Source organism: Globicephala melas, chromosome 1 (assembly GCF_963455315.2).
Source record: "Globicephala melas chromosome 1, mGloMel1.2, whole genome shotgun sequence".
NCBI lineage: Eukaryota > Metazoa > Chordata > Mammalia > Artiodactyla > Delphinidae > Globicephala > Globicephala melas.
The window spans coordinates 170,662,204-170,675,570 of NC_083314.1; the positions used below are offsets into that span (position 1 = coordinate 170,662,204).

Below are 13,367 nucleotides of genomic sequence, written 5' to 3' on the forward strand. Positions count from 1 at the left end.
AGGAACAGCCCGAAAGCCCCAGAGCATGGCCCATAGTCCAGGAAGGGTGAAGTTCCATGTTGTCCATTGAGTGTTAATGACTGACGCTCAAGTAGAAGGGTAAGAGGGAGTGGAGAAAGCGCTAAGAGTTGAGGCTTGAGGTGGGCACAGCCAGGGCTTGAGGGCAGCCCAAGCCATGCCAAGGAACCACACAGAGGGCAGGCAAGCCATCTTGGAGTTTTAGCCTGGAGAGTAACGTGTTCCGATCTGTGCTTTACAAAGATCACTGGCAACAATGTACAAAATAGATTGGATTGGAACAAAGGTGGAAAGCTGGCTGGCCAGCTACAGACTGCTGCCGCAGTAATCGAAGACAAGAGATTACAGCGGCTTTAGCCCAAAGAGAAAGGGGACATCAACAGGCTTGCAGTCTAAAAAATGTGTGCCATTTGTGGGTGGAGAGTGGAAGGGGGTGGAGAGTTGAGAGAAGGGGAAGAACACTGGATGACTCCTGGGTTTCTGCCTCTGGCAGCTCCGTGGTGCCATCCACTGAGACCAGGAACCCAAGAGAAGTACCATATGGAAGAAAACTGCTAAGTTCACTGCTGCCAGAGCCCCTCGTGGGGGCAGGGAGCCAAGGGAGTCAAGAAGGAAGACCCAACTGTCAGGCCACAGTCCTAGAAAGCTGAGAAACAGATGAAACTGCAGAGTTAGATTACCTCTTGTAAAATTTTCTCAAAGTCAGAAATAGAATCATATACTGTTCATTTTTGTTTTTTATATTAAAAAAATAAGTCAACTAACCAGTACTTGTAACAGTAACAGTACTTGGAGCCTCAAAAGCTATTATCCACACTTACAATCCTTTGTTTCTAACCTCCCTCAACCTAGTTGGGCCCTTTCCTTCATAAAACATGCCCTATTGTATGTCCCAGAACCAGATTCTAGAGCTTATAGCAGAAGTCACTCATGCAAACACCTTCAGGGGTCTGACAGATGTAAAATGTTTAAATGTAAGCAACTAATTGGTAAACACAACACGGGCCAAACTCTGGCCTAAGCCATTTTCTACTGAGGTCCCATTTTCACAAAATATTCTAACATGAAGATTTAAAAGATACTTCCTTCCTTTTTTTTTTTTTTTTCCCTTTCAGGTACTAATAAAACCAGAAATTACATCACGAACTGACTTTTTCAGAGGTCCTAATATTAGACAAGTTCTGAGATAAGTTTGGTTTCAAAATAGCAGCTCTACTGTCACAGATACAGAGGGTCTCCAGGACAAATGCAGGGGAAGCATCCTTGCCTCCTGTCTCTGCTTCCTTGAATCTATCCCTCTCCTCCTCTCTCCTTTTTAACCCTACTTTCCTAACCCTGAGGAACTGACTCCATCTGCAAAAAGTTGATGCCTAGAGCCAAAGTACTGGGCTTCTACTACTCTTCCTTTCACCTGTCAGAAGAAACAAATACGTTCATCTGCTAACCAGGTTGTCGAGACAACACGTCCCCATTTCACCAGTCTCACGTAAAATAATGACAATGATCTCTAAGGTATCCCTGAAGCACCTCATTGGGTGAATGCCTATATTATACACAAACATTCAACTATGTTTGACCAGCTTAGACAGGAAACAAAGCAAGAAAAGACACTTTTACTTTACATCTTTGAGGTCAAAGTCCCAGAACAATAGAAAGTACTAGTTTTAGGGGGATTCTCCTCACTGTTTCGGTTCAGTGGTGTTACATGTTCATTGTTGGCTCAGTACCTTTTGAAGGGTCAAGGACCCCTCTGAGACCTGACTACAGTACAAGCACACCTCATTTTATTGTGCTTTGAAGATAGTGCACAGTTTTTACAAATTAAAGGTTTGTGGCAACCATGCATTGTCAGATGATGGTTAGCATTTTTTAGCAATAAAGTATTTTCTATGTGACTCGCTTTATTACAATACTCACTTTACTGCAGTGGTCTGGAACTGAACCCACCATATCTCCAAGCTATGCCTGTAATGGGCTCTCTTCCCAGAAAAAAAAATGGCATTCACACAAATCTGCAGGCAAATTCAAAGGATTCATGGATCCCTTGCAACTTGACCATTTACCCCAGATTAACAACCTAATGTGGATCAGCAATAACATATTTACTTTATCTATGGAAATGAAATACTTGATGTCATGATTTTGAGGATATGGAGTTAAATAACAACATTAGGGAAATGTAAGGAAAGATAGCTTTCTTTCCCTACCTTTCTCTCCCTTGAGAGCTGTAGGAGTCTTACAACTGCACACTCTCTGCAAATGAAATATCGCACCCTCTGCATGACTTAAAGAAAGTGACAACCTCATCTCTGAATTTAAATGCCCTTAATATTTAATTCTTTCCTCTATAGGTTATAGCTTGCTTTCTCCACATTATCAAGATGATGGCTTTAGAAGGCAGGCTATTGGAGATCCAGAAAACAATATATCCCAATCCAGTTTCCTTGTGAAAATCAAAGAGCTCACTCTCTTGAAGAGTTGAAAGAGGCTGAAGGGTCACCGCTTCCCCCCAGGGTGCTGGTACAGGCAGTACTCCAGAAGGGTAATGTAAATACTCAGTATGAGGCAACAGGGCACACCAATTTGTTTTTCAATCTGTTTTATTTCAGTTCAAAGCACCTTTGCAGATAGATAGTACAGGAAAATAAGCCACACTTTGGTTATACCCAGTCTTCCTCAATCTCCAAAAGCAGGTGAGTATTGCCAAAGTGTGGCTTGTTTCCCTGTGCTGCCTGTCTGCAATGATGCTTTGAACTGAAATAAAATAGACTGAAAAACAAATTGGTATGCCCTGGCTCTTCCTGCAGTTTTATATTATCCTTCAAAGCTAGTGTTACCACCTACTCTTTACTGGAATCCAACAGACCCAAATCACAGAGTAAAACTGCAATACTTTAAATGTGAAGGCCCCACCCAAATCTAAAATAGCAATTTAATTCAGGGCTTGTTGGTTAACATTGCATTAACATGCCACTCTCCATCCAGTTCCTTGCTCCATTTGCTGGGCTGGATTACATCTTCTGATGACACGTGCAATATGGTTACTGGATACAGTTTAAAACAAAACTTGACATTGCTGATCTTCCTATATGGTTTGCTCAATTTATTACTGCCTCTGTAATTTTTCATGTTCATGAACCCAAACATCATCATTTATTTTTACCTATTCAAAAAGTCTACCAGCTTTAAAGCATTCAACATTCTGCTTAAAGTATGCAACATTATTTTGAAAACTTTTAGAGAAAACCCCAAATCATTTGCAAACCAATTCTAAAATTACTACCAACTAGAAGAAGCCTATCATTTTCTTAGAATGAAGGAATACAAATAGTTTCAAGCTTAAAACACTAAAATGATGAAAAACGCTCTCCACAGACAGTTGTATAATTTTGTTTAAAAAATTAAATCCTAATTGGAAAAGATCCTCTCTTAAAAAAACATAAAGAAAAAAAATAAGATCTGTTCTCCTCCCCCCAAAGACAGAAACACACACACACATACCCATGCACACACACACCCCACACACACCCTCATCTATAACATACTTCTGAATTTTTGTTATTATTTATCACTTTAAGTAAGTTTCCATTTGGGGTCAAATTTGGTTAGTTTTCTCTAATTGGAATTAAGCAATATGTGTGTAACAAAAAGAAAACACACAACAATCCTTTGAGAAGGTAACATTATCCACATTTGACAACTTAGACAATAACCTGTAACTGGCCCAAGACCATGCAGCTCTATCAGCAATAAAGCTGGGTACAGGGCCGGGACTCAGAGCACAAGACTGTGAAACACAACACATTCACTGGCTTCTTTCTTCTGTAACTCTCCAAGTTCTTGCCATCTCACAGTCTCTGAACCTACCGAAAAGTTCTTCCTCTCTAATTCTCTCCCCTTTCCCTTCCTTTGGACTGGATCCTGGTCACGCAACAAGTTTCAGCTTAAACTACCCAGAAGAGAGGTCTTTGGGGACTATCCTGGTAATAATAGGTGGTCTCCCAGGTCAACACTGTTTTGTTTGCTTTATAGCAGTTGCCACAATCTGGAGTAACTTTGGTACCTCTTTACTGTGTTAAGACACTCGGTTTTGGGTCCATGTTTCACCCTGATAATCATAGCCACAGTGGTGCCTGGTAAATAGCAGACACTCAAATATTTGTTCAGTGAATGGCCTGGATTTATTTACTATTTACCAAATACCAGGGTGTGGGCACTGGCTAGCAGCTGATACAAGAAGAGGTGAAGTGTGGTCCCTGCCCTTCAAGACCTCCCAAGTTAGCAGGAAAGATAACAAACAGATGGAATAATTCAGGGTGGTTAGTGTGATCAGTTTAGGTTCAGATCGCAGCTCCCTTATGCATTAGCTATGACCAAGGTCATCTCTCCTGACTCTGTTTCCTCATCTTTAAAATGGGAATATTAATACTACCTATGTCATAGTGTTGGTGTGAGGATTAAAAGATAAGCCATGGAAATAACGCACATAGTGAAGTCCTTAGCACACAGGAGTCACTCAATAAATATTAACTACTGATTTTATTATGATGCAATGACAGCTATATATGAAATTATCTTTGTTTACCTGTATGCCACCTGTCCAAGCCCCTACAGAATTTAAATTCCATGGAAGGGCAGAGATTACGTTGATCTTGTTCACCACTGTACTTTCAGGGATTTGAATCATTGCTAGTATGTTCTAGGTGCTCGACAAATACTGAATGATTAACAAATGTATGCAGGCAAGCATGGGTGTTCTGAATCTATTTGTTAGTTAAACTAGTGACGAATAGTTAGGTTTGGGAACAACTCTTATAAAAGAACAATGTCTACTAAACAGACATGTCTCCGAAGAAGATATACAGATTGCCAACAAACACATGAAAGGATGCTCAACATCACTAATCATTAGAGAAATGCAAATCAAAACTACAATGATGTATCACCTCACACCGGTCAGAATGGCCATCATCAAAACATCTACAAACAATAAATGCTGGAGAGGGTGTGGAGAAAAGGGAACCCTCTTGCACTGTTGGTGGGAATGTAAATTGATACAGCCACTATGGAGAACCGTATGGAGGTTTCTTAAAAAATTAAAAACAGAACTACCATATGACCCAGCAATCCCACTGCTGGGCATATACCCTGAGAAAACCATAATTCAAAACACTGTGGTCATGTACCACAATGTTCACTGCAGCACTATTTACAATAACCAGGACATGGAAGCAACCTAAGTGTCCATAGACAGATGAATGGATAAAAAAGATATGGCACATATATACAATGGAATATTACTCAGCCATAAAAAGAAATGAAATTGAACTATTTGTAGTGAGGTGGATGGACCTAGAGTCTGTCATACAGAGTGAAGTAAGTCAGAAAGAGAAAAACAAATACCGTATGCTAACCCATATATATGGAATGTAAAAAAAAAATGGTTCTGAAGAACCTAGGGGCAGGACAGGAATAAAGATGCAGATGTAGAGAACAGACTTGAGGACACGGGAGGGGGAAGAGTAAGCTGGGACGAAGTGAGAGAGTGGCATGGACATATATACACTACCAAATGTAAAACAGACAGCTAGTGGGAAGCAGCCACATAGCACAGGGAGATCAGCTCGGTGCTTTGTGACCACCTAGAGGGGTGGGATACGGAGGGTGGGAGGGAGATGCAAAAGGGAGGAGATATGGGGACATATGTATACGTAGAGCTGATTCACTTTGTGATACAGCAGAAACTAACACACCATTGTAAAGCAATTATACTCCAATAAAGATGTTAAAAATAAAAAATAAAAGCGTCTAAATTAGGAAGTGGGGTGTGGCAGAAGTTTGATGATTTAGCCAAGTAGAGAAAATTTTCAGTTGAGGCTGTAATTAAATCTCCACAAGCCATACAAAGATTTGGATTCGATTCCAAGGAAGAACCAATAGTCCCAGTTTGAGAGATGTGAAAGAATGAAGTCCAAGCAGAACGACATGGGTCCCCAGGCAGGGCGCTCCCAGGGAAGGGCTCAATTTGCCAGACCTATAATCTATTACAGTCTTAGACAGCTTAACCTCTCAGAACCTGGGCTTCCTCCTCTTACGCAAAACAGACACGGACACTTCTAAAAAGTTATTGGTACAAAAAAGCTGTGTATGAATATAAATAAGCAACTGGCTTACCGTAGGCGCTCGGTAGAATGGTATTATTGTTATTCAAAGTAGAAGAAACAATTCCATTTTGAATAATACACCAATAAGACCAGAAAAGGTAATGGAAGCCAGAGTGGTTGGTCAAATAAAGAGCTCTGGGTGCATAGGGCAGTTGTAACTCGAGTTTCCCACTCCGTGAGAAGGGACCTGAGGAATCCCTGAAGGACAACACTGACCCGGTCTACTTGTGTCTAGAGCTGGGGCCGCCACAGTTTTTCTGTGAAAGGCCAAAAGCATTTTCGGCTTCGTGCGCCAAGGGATCAAAGCCATCAGATATCTGTTGCAACTACTCAACTTTGCTCTTGTAGAAGGAAAACAGCCGTAGGCAATACATAAACCATGAACACGGCTGTGTTCCAATAAAACTTCATTTACGGACATGAGAATCTGATTTCATACAACTGTCACAAATTATGTGAAATATTCTTCACAGCCATTAAAAAAAATGTAAAACCTTCTTAGCTCCCGGCTGACAAAAACGGGGGAGGGTGAGGGGCGGATTTAGCCCAAGACCCTAACTTGCTGGGGCCCGGGGTCGGGATTTGGCGGGAGGGGAGGAGGGGTGAGAGTGCGAGAAGCAGCTGCGAGGAGTGGCCTCCGATCGCGCCGAGTAGCAGGCGACGAGGGTTGAGGGCAGGTCCCAGGCGGAGAACAGGCCCCAAGCGGGGAGTAGGCCCGGCCGAGCGTCCCGGCCGGGACCCCGTGGCCTCTCCCCGCCACAGACGACAGCGGAGCCTGCGCTCGGGGTGTAGGCCGCCCCGGGGCTCCACGTCCCGGGGCGGGGAGAGACGGCCGGGACTTGGCAGAGCGCAGCGGATTTCGCCACGCCGAGGGGTCTCTGTTCGCCCCTCATTCGGGGCGCCTCTTAGGCCACAGCTGCAAAAGGGGTCTCCACGCTGAGTCCCAGCCCCGTTTCTATGGTTACCTGTTCAGCACCGATTCAAACTGCGGTTCTTTATTGACAGCGCCATAAAGGACACGAACACTCCTGCCCGAAGGGAACAATAAAGCTTTCTCCATTCAACAGCGCCAGAGACGCCAGCAGGCGGCCATTTTAAGGCCGGAGCGGAAGAGATATAAGCAAGGAGGCGGCGACCCGGCCTGCCCCGCGCGCCACAGTCACGTGCTGGGGGGGCGGGCCTCACGGGGGCGGGACGCGCGCTCTCCACCAATGCTAGCACGCTGGGAGAAACCCGTTGCTAACCGCTTCTCTGACCTCTGACCCTTGACCACTCCTTCTTCTCCCCACACTCCCTTAGGAAAGTTCTAATGGGTTTCTACCATCCCTCGCCCGGGCAGCACTAAAGTTGAGATCTTATCTCAAACAACAGCAGAGAATTAGGCACAAAAGATTTCTTTCCATTTTTCCAAAACAAGTTCACGTGCAAGGCGGAGACGTGACGTGAGCCGCGCCCCATTCTCATTGGTGGAGAGGCTTGGCTCGGACGTAATAGGCTAACAGACCCGTATCAACCAATCGTGGCGTCTTGAAGGCATTTTGGTCCCGCCTCTCCTTCCTCCCCATTTTGGGATGTAGAGGCTTGTGGGTAAAATCGTTAGTTTTGCTTGTGCTCCGTTTTTCTGTTACGCACTGTCTCACCCTATACGTTCCATGTTGGAATTCCTCTCGCCACCTTCACACAGCCAATTAAATGAAGTCATATCCATACAGTATCACATTAAGTCACATCGGCTCTGGCCCCCTGAGCCTCACAATGTCTGTCTGTCCCTGACACGCAATTTTTCTGTCACTAACAGTCATGCCGCCCAAATCCAGTTGTCTCAGTACAAAGACAAGTTCCCTCTTTGGTAACAGCTGTTGCATCCACAGGGTCGATAGTGAGTCGTTCTGAGGGATATCATTGTCGGACTGACTCCCATCACCGTTTTAATCACAAATTCAATCTACCGGGCAAAACTGTCATTTGCATTGTTGCTGTCATCCAGTTCATCATTTTTTTTTTACTGTCACTGTCCAGTATGCGACCCCTCTCCATAACCACAAACTTCAAACAGTTCTGTACAATATAGCAGTTGGAATGTGTGCACAGCTGTCACCCTTTCCGTTGTTTTCACCATCATTATCACTCAACTACTTTCACTGCCACAAAATCAAGTCAATATTAGTAGACCCTAACAGGGTAAACAGCTGTCCTTGTTACTGACCATTTAGTCACTTTCACTATTATACTCACATGTCACTGTCACATTCAGGGTCAAATTTCCTGTCCACAACAGTCACTTATGTAGTCACTAGAGTCACACCTACAGCTATTGTGTCTCCTAATCACTCATTTCCACCATCTCTGCATTGTCCTTTAGTGGGAGCCCTCAATACCGGCTTGACACATTTAACAAACAAACAAACACATAGAATGGTGCTTGGCACATAGTAGGTGCTCAGGAAATATTTATCTAATCAGTGGATTTTTGAAAAGCAGTATTATTGCCAATGTACTATATGGGAATGTGGATGGCTTGATGCTTATCATTCTTAACAGGAATAAGTGCAGACACAATCTGTCCTCCCTATTTAACTTAACAAGACTCTGCATCTTATAGGGACAAGAAGGAGAAAGCAGGAGAAATGTGGATATGCTGAATTCCTGGGACCATGGTTATAAAGAATTGGATGGTTTTTTAAAGTTTTCATTTCTTACTTTAAAAGGAATATATGTTTGTTGTAGAGTATTTAGAAAATATAGGAAGGACTCTTTCCTTCTAAAGGATTGTTTTATTTTTTTTTAATTTTATTGAAGTGTAGTTGATTTACAATGTGTTAATTTCTGCTATACAGCAAAGAGATTCAGTTATATATATATATTCTTTTTCATATTCTTTTCCATTATGGTTTATTACAGGATATTGAATATAGTTTCCTGTGCTATACAGTAGGACCTTGTTGTTTATCCATTCTGCACATAATAGTTTGCATCTGGTAATCCCAAACTCCCAATCCGTCCCTCCACTACCCCCACCCCACCCCTTGGCAACCACATATCTGTTCTCTACATCTGTGAGTCTGTTTCTGTTTTGTACATAAGTTCATTTGTGTTATATTTTAGATTCCACATATAAGTGATCTCATATGGTATTTGTCTTTCTCTTTCTGACTTACTCCACTTAGTATGCTAATCTCTAGTTCCATCCATGTTACTGCAAATGGCATTATTTCATTCTTTTTTATGGCTGAGTAGTATTCCATTATATATATATATATATATATATATATATATATATGCCACATCTTCTTTATCCATTCATCTGTCGATGAACAGTTAGGTTGCTTCCGTGTCCTGGCCATTGTAAATAGTGCTGCTATGAACATAAGGGTCAATGTATCTTTTCAAATTATTGTTTTTTCTAGATATATGCCCATAAGTGGGGTTGCTGGATTATATGGCAACTCTATTTCTAGGTTTTTGAGGAACCTCCATCCTGTTTTCTATAGTGGCTGCACCAATTTATTCAATACATTCCCACCAACAGTGTAGGAGGGTCCCCTTTTCTCTACACCCTCTCCAGCATTTATTATTTGTAGACTTTTTAATGATGGCCATTCTGACCGGTGTGAGGTGATACCTCATTATAGTTTTGATTTGCATTTCTCTAATAATTAGTGATGATGAGCAAGCATCTCATGTGCCTATTAGTTATCTGTATGTTGAGGGATTGTTATAGACATAACAAAGAATGTCATTCCCCAACACACTCACACATAGTCAGTGGAAAATGGCTGCAGTTCCCTTGTAATTGTTCACCTGAGGTTTTACATTATTAGAAATTCTCATGGAAATGACTTGCCTACAGTCCATGAAGAACAGTATAAGGTGATGGAGAGCAATGGCCCTGGCTTCTGGCTAGCCATCATATGGAAGAGTAAGAAACCAATGGTGAGGCACAAGAGGGAGGAGATACGGGGATATATGTATATGTATAGCTGATTCACTTTGTTATAAAACAGAAACTAACACACCATTGTAAAGCAATTATACTCCAATAAAGATGTTTTTAAAAAATCGAAGGAAAAAAAAAAGAAACCAATGATGGACCCTCTAAGGACCTCATCTCTTGGGAGAGTCTCAAGAGTTTTGGAGAAATAACTTGTGCTTCCCAATCACCAAAAGGAAGGACCCAACCCTTGACCATGTGGGGGAAGGTGCTTGAGGTCTTTTCACTCTTTTTTCTACCTTGACAAAGAATGTTCCCAGGCTTATGCCTGAGGTGGCCCCAGCTAAACTACCAACTGTTTCCAGAGTGACTACTACATTCCAAGAACACTGAAGTAAATAGAACATGATCCTTGCCCAAGAAGGAAATAACACAGCCAGGACCACTTCTACTGCCAGTAGTAACAGTCATTATTTATCTCACTCTTACTCTCTGCCAGTTACCATGCCAAGCTCTACCTAGATTATCTCATTTAATTCCCATAACCACCAAATGAGGTAAGTAACATTATTACCCCCTTCTATACAGGAGAAAACAGACTCAGAGGAGGTAAATAATTTGCTCAGGGTCACACAGCTATTAATCAGTGGAGTTGGGGTTGAAACCTAGGAAGTCTGACTCCAGAGCCTTCACTTTTTCCCCCCAGAATAATGACTTGTGGTTTTTACAAAATATTTGTGTTCATTATAAAGAATTCAAGGATTAAAGAAAAATACAAAGAAGAGAGTTAAAAACATACTCACTATAAATCCAACCACTTAGCAGTAACATATCATTATAGATGAGCATTTCTCCATCTCTGGGCAAATATATGTAGGTAGGTAGATTGGGAGATAATGACGGTAATAATGACAGTTTCCCTTCAAGAAGCACTATGAGCTGGACACTGTTCCAAGCGCTTTCTATGAATTAACACATTTAATTTACTCAGAGAGAGATGGTTAGACCTATTTTTATTAAAATGAACTCATTTAACATATTCAGTGTTCACATCGGCAGCCAACCACCTGGTGATGTTTTTCCCCAAATCTGGTTCTTTCCTCAGTCTTTGCCGTCTTCACTCTGCCTTCCAATCAAATCCTAAGCCTGGAGTCCTTGGGCTGCAAAAGCTGAGTCTTTAAATAGCACTCTCTGCACAGCTGCTGCCTGGTCAAATGTCTCTGCTGTTCCCCAAGGCGGTGGTGTTATTTGTAGAAGTGAAGTTTGCTAGAGGCTCAGCATATGCTTTTCATCTGCTAGAGTACGTATCTGGGCCTTAGCATTCTTTTTCCTGGCTTTCTAAGTGTTAGACTTTCCCTACCCTTTTCTCCAATCCAAATGAAGCTTGGTCTTCAGATCTTGCCCAGTGGAGGCCAGAGAGTCTCAGATGAGGGCGCTGTTAGAATTTGCCAAATGACTCAGAAAGGTCAGCTTGCTCATCCATCTGAGATGGCAAAAGACCAGGAGAAGGGAGAGACTGCCTCGCTCCAAAGGGGCTCCCAGCCAATGAGAGTCTCGGGTACTTCCCTGGGGTCTGGTCCTACCAATATCTTGTACTGTGAATGAATCTCTTGCCCCAATTTCCCCTGAGACAAAAGGCTCTGCTGCATTCAGAATGACAAAATCAACATCTTTGGAGATGGCTCACAGCCCATCATAACCATCTAATCCAAAACAGAAGCTGTAATTTTCCAGCCAAACCTGCTCCTCCCCTCCAGCTCCTCAGTTCAGAGAGGACAGCCCACCCACCACTCTTCCTGATTGCTGCAGTTACACAGCTGGGAGCTGTCCTTGACACTTCTGTCACTCGCCCTCGACTAGTCACCAAGTCTTGTTGATTTTACCTCTAAATATACTCTCTCTATTTCCACAGCCAAAGTGCAAATGACTTTTATCCCTCACCTACTGTATATGCTCCTCCTGCAGTCTCTTTTATTATCCTTTACTTTGTTCTGCAGACAGCAGGCCAGTGTAATCTTTCACCTCATTTAGAATCAACTTTATTAAATATAATTTAGATAAAAGAAAATGTACTAATTTAAAGTGCATTTTGGAAAATTCATACACCCATGTAACCACCACCATAGCAAGATATAGAATATTTTAACTTTTTAGAGCAGTTTTAGGTTCACAGCAAAATTGAGAGGAAGGTACATAGATTTCCTGTGTTCCCCTGCCCCAGCAGTCCCCACCAGAATGGTACATTTATTACAATTGATATACCTACATTCACAGATCCTTATCACCCAAAGTCCATAGTTTATATTAGGGTTCGCTCTTGATGTTGTACATTCTGTGGGTTTGGTCAAATGTGCCATATGTATCCATCACTATAGCATTATACAAAGTAGTTTCACTGCTCTAAAAAGCCTTTGCTGTACACCTGAAACTAACGCAACATTGTTAATCACCTATACTCCAATGTAAAATAAAAAGTTAAAAGAACCCACAAATATATGTACTGTTAATAGGATTTTCTTCAAGGGAAGGGAATTTAATTGCTGGAAACAGGGAAGGAAAGAGACAATTTTTCCTATAAACTACTTGGTAATTTTTGAATTTTGAACTATTTGCATATATTTCCTATTTAAAAGTTATTATAAAAATGAAAAATTATAAACCCATCAAACGCTTAACATGCTATATATAAGGCAGAGAATGAGATTTGGGGATGGCTTTTCACTTTTCTGCTATACATTTGGTGATATTTGAATTTTTCTAACAAATGTGTTCACATGCTATGTTTATAATTTAAAATTAAAGCTAAAAAAATCACTTGAAAAAATAAATAAATAAAAATCCCCTGTGTTCTGCCTATTCATCCTCCCTACACCCAAATCCCTGGAGGTCACTGACCTTTTGACTGTCTCCATAGTTTTGCCTTTTCCAGAATGTCACATAGTTGGAGTCATACAGTATGTAGCCTTTTGAGATTGGCTTATTTCACTTAGTAATATGCATTTATTTCTTCCTTGTCTTTTCATGGCTTGGTAGCTCATTTCTTTTTAGCACTGAATAACATTCCATCCTCTGAATATACCACAGTTTATTCATCCATTCACTTACTGAAAAACATCTTAGTTGCTTCCAAGTTTTGGAAATTATGAATAGAAGTGCTATAAACATCTGTATGCAGGCTGTTGTGTAGGCATAGCTTTTCAATTTGTTTGGGTAAATACCAAGGAGCACAATTACTGGAGCATATGGTAAAGAGT

At 41.6% G+C, this 13,367-nt stretch overlaps 1 protein-coding gene across 3 annotated transcripts in view; it reads right to left on the reverse strand.

Moving 5' to 3' along the window:
* The window catches only part of ZBTB40 (zinc finger and BTB domain containing 40), a 77,412-nt gene extending 70,124 nt beyond the window's left edge, over window positions 1-7,288 (reverse strand). Inside the window, exon 1 of one of the 3 annotated variants that reach the window (XM_030875526.2) lies at window positions 7,148-7,288. The gene's annotated coding sequence lies outside the window, so the exon portion shown is untranslated. Of the gene's footprint in view, window positions 1-6,192; window positions 6,438-7,147 lie in introns of those variants that run through there. The other 2 variants (XM_030875506.2, XM_060309854.1) reach the window with 2 other exon arrangements.
* Between the last annotated feature and the right edge of the window lie 6,079 nt (window positions 7,289-13,367).